Genomic DNA, 3,606 nt, shown 5'->3' on the forward strand with positions numbered 1-3,606 from the left:
GTGAGGGGGTGAGGGGGTGAGGGAGTAAGGGGGGGTGAGGGGGGGAGGGGGGGAGGGAGTAAGGGGGAGTGAGGGGGGGAGGGAGTAAGAGGGGGTGAGGGGGGGAGGGGGTGAGGGGGGAGGGGGGGGAGGGAGTAAGGGGGGGTGAGGGAGTAAGGGGGGAGGGAGTAAGGGGGGGTGAGGGAGGGGTGGGTGAGGGAGGGGGTGAGGGAGGGGGTAAGGGAGAGAGGGGGTGAGGGAGATAGGGGGTGTGAGGGAGGGGTGAGTGAGGTAGGGAGGAGTGTGAGGGAGGGCGGTTGAGGGAGGGAGAGGGGGGGTGAGGGAGAGGGGAGGGGGAGGGAGAGAGAGTGGGGGGAGGGAGGGAGGGAGGGGATGAGTGAGGGAGGGAGGGGGTGAGAGGGGGAAAGGGGAGGGGGAAAGGGGTCGAGAGGGGGAAAGGGGAGGGGGAAGGGGGAGAGAGGGGGAAAGGGGGAAAGGGGAGGGGTAGAGAGAGGGGGAGGGGGAGAGAGGGGGAAAGGGGGAGGGGAAGAGAGGGGGAGAGAGGGGGTGAGGGAGAGGGAGAGGGAGGGGGTGAGGGAGAGGGAGGGGGTGAGGGAGGGGGTGCGGGAGGCGGAGAGGGTAAGGGAGGTGGAGAGGGTGGGTGAGGGTAAGGGAGGGGGTGAGAGGGAGTGGGGGTGAGCGACGGGGGGGTGAGAGTGGGAGAGAGGGAGGTGAGAAGGGAGGGAGGGGGTGAAAGCGAGGGATGGAGAGGGAGGGGGTGAGAGAGGGGGCATGAGAGGGAGGGGGAGGAGGAGTGACGGTGGGGGCTGAGGGAGGAAGGGGGGGTCAGGAAAGGGGAGTGTGAGGAAGGGGGAGGGTGAGGGAGGGTGGGTGAGAAAGGAGGCGGGGGTGAGGGTGGGAGGTGGGGGAGGGGGAACAGGTGTGAGGGAGGGGGAGCGTGGTGGGTGAGGGGGTAAGGGTGAGGGGTGGGAGAGTGGTTGAGGGGAGGGGGGAGGGGTGGGAGAATGGGTGAGGGAGGGAGGGGGGAAGGGAAGGGGTGAGGGAGGGAGGTTGGGGGTGAGGTGGGGAGGGAGGGGATGAGGTGTGGTGGGAGGGGGTGAGGGGGAAGGGAGGGGGTGAGGGTGGGGGGGAGGGTGAGGGAGAGGGAGGGGTGGAGGGAGGGGGAAACGAGGTGAGAAAGGGGATAAGGGAGTGGGTGAGGGGGTTTGGGGTTGAGGAAGAGGGAGGGAGAGACGAAAGGGGAGGGGTCGAGAGGGGGGAGGGGTCGAGAGGGGGAGGGGGAAGGGGGAGAGAGGGGGAAAGGGGGAAAGGGGAGGGGTAGAGAGAGGGGGAGGGTGAGTGAGGGGGAAGGGGAGAGAGGGGGGGAGGGGGAGAGAGGGGGGAGGGGGAGAGAGGTAGAAAGGGAGAGAGAGGGAAAGGGGCAGAGGGGGTGAGGGAAGGGGAGAGGTGGTGAGGGAAGGGGAGAGGGGGTGAGGGAAGGGGAGAGGGGGTGAGAGAAGGGGAGGAGGGTGAGGGGGGGAGTGGTGGGGAGAAGGGGGAGAGGGGGAGAAGGGAGAGGAGGGGGAGGGGGGAGGGGGAGAGAGGGGGAGGGGGGAGGGGGAAAGAGGGTGAGGTGGGGGGGAGCGAAGGGGGAGGGGGAGAGAGAAGGGGGGCGAGAGGGGCAGAGAGAAGGGGGAGGAGGGGGAGAAGGGGGAGAGAGGGGGAGGAGGGGGAGGAGAGAGGGGGAGGAGAGAGGAGTGAAGGGGGAGGGGGAGAGAGGAGAGGGGAGGAAGGGGAGAGAGGGGGGGAGGGGAGAGAGAAGGGGGAGCGAGGTGGAGGAAGGGGGAGAGAGGGGAGCAAGGGGGAGAGAGGGAGAGGGAGGGGGGAGAAAGGGAGAGGAGGGGTGAGAGAGAAGTGGCAGAGAGAAGAGGGGGGAGGGGGGCGGATGGGGAAGAGAGAGGGGGAGGAGGGGGGTAGAGGGGAGGCGGGAGAGAGAGGGGGGAAGGGAGAGAGAGGGGGAAGAGGAGGGAAAGGGAGAGGGAGGAGGGGGGTAGAGGGAGGTGGGAGAGAGGGGGAGGGGAAGGGAGAGAGAGGGGGAGGGAAGGGAGAGAGAGGGGGAGGGAAGGGAGAGAGAGGGGGAGGGAGGGGAGAGAGGGGAAGGGGAGAGAGGAGCGAGAGAAGGGGGGAGGATGAGAGAGGGGGAGGGGAGGGGGGTGAGAGGGGGAGGGGATGGGAGAGAGGTGGAGGGATGGGAAGAGAGGAGAGGTGGGACAGATGGGGAGGGTAGGGGAGAGAGGCATTGTGGGAGAGAGTGGGGACGGGTGAGAGAGGTGGTTGGGGAGAGGGGAGGGAGCGGAAGACAGGGGGAGGGGAGAGTGGAGGGGGAAAGGGGGAGCGGAAGGGGGAGGGGGGAGGGGGGAGAAAGGGAAGGGAAGAGCGGAAGAGGAGAGTGGGGGGAGGGGAAAGAGGGGGAAAGTTGGGAGGTGGGAGGGGGAAAGTTGGGAGGGGAAAGTTGGGTGAGGGAGGGGAAAGAGGGAGAGGGAGGGGGGAGCGGGGAGAGAGGGGTTGGGGGAGAGGGGAAGAGAGTGGGAGGGAAGCGGGGAGGGAGGGGGAGTCACTGGGAGGGGGTAGAGAGTGGGAGGGGGAAGGACAGGGGAGGGGGAAAGGGGGGAGGGGAAAGGGGGAGGGGAGAGTGGGGGGAGAGGAGAAGGTGAAATGGGGAGAGAAGAGGGGAAAGGGAAGGAGGAGAGGAAGGGAGGGGGAAGAGAGGTGGAGGAGGGGGAGAGGTCAAGGAGGGGTCGGGGGAGGGGAAGGGGAGAGAGGTGGAGGGGCGGGAGTGGGGCGAGAGGAGGTAGGGGAGGGGGAGAGACGGGGAGGATGAAAGGGGGCAGGGGGAGAAAGGGGAAGGGGAGAGAAGGGGAAAGGTGGAGGGAGGGAGAGAGGGGGGAAATTGGAGATAGAGGGAGGGAGAGGGAAAGAGGGAGGGAGAGGGAAAGAGGGAGTGAGGGGGATTGCGGAAATGGGGAGGGAGGGCGGGTAAGAGGGATGGGGAAAGGGGAAAGAGGGAGGGGGATACAGGGAGGGAGAGGGAAAGAAGGAGGGAGTGCGGGGGAAAAGGGAAAAGGGAAAGGGGGAGGAAGGGAGAAACAGGGAGGGAGGGAGGGAGGGGAAAGGGGGAGAGAGGAGGAGGGGAGCGAGGGGGAAGGGAGAGAGAGGGGGAAGGGAGAGGGAGGGAGAAACAGGGGCGGGTGAGAGAGGGAGAGGGGGGAGAGGATAGGGGTGGGGGAAAGGGAGGGGGAGGGAGGGAAGGTGGAGGGCGGGGAAAAGAGGGAGGGGGAAGGAAGGAGGGGGGAAGAGGAAGGGAGAGGGTGAGAGTGGTAGGAGAAAGTGGGAGAGAGTGGGAGGGGGGAAGGAGTGGGAAAGAGGGAAGAGGAGGGAGGGAGTGGGAAAGAGGGAGGGAGGGAGTGGGGGAAAGAGGGAGGGAGGAAGGGGAAAGATGGAGGGAGGTGAGGGAAAGAGGGAGGGGAAGAGAGAGGGAGGGTGTTATGTATGCAACACTATGTAACCAGCATTCTACCGCCACCAGAGGGCGTATCTGTTGGAGTCCCAAGGGATTCCAGCATCCCT

This window comes from Pristiophorus japonicus, chromosome 18 (genome assembly GCF_044704955.1).
Source record: "Pristiophorus japonicus isolate sPriJap1 chromosome 18, sPriJap1.hap1, whole genome shotgun sequence".
In the NCBI taxonomy this organism is placed as follows: domain Eukaryota; kingdom Metazoa; phylum Chordata; class Chondrichthyes; family Pristiophoridae; genus Pristiophorus; species Pristiophorus japonicus.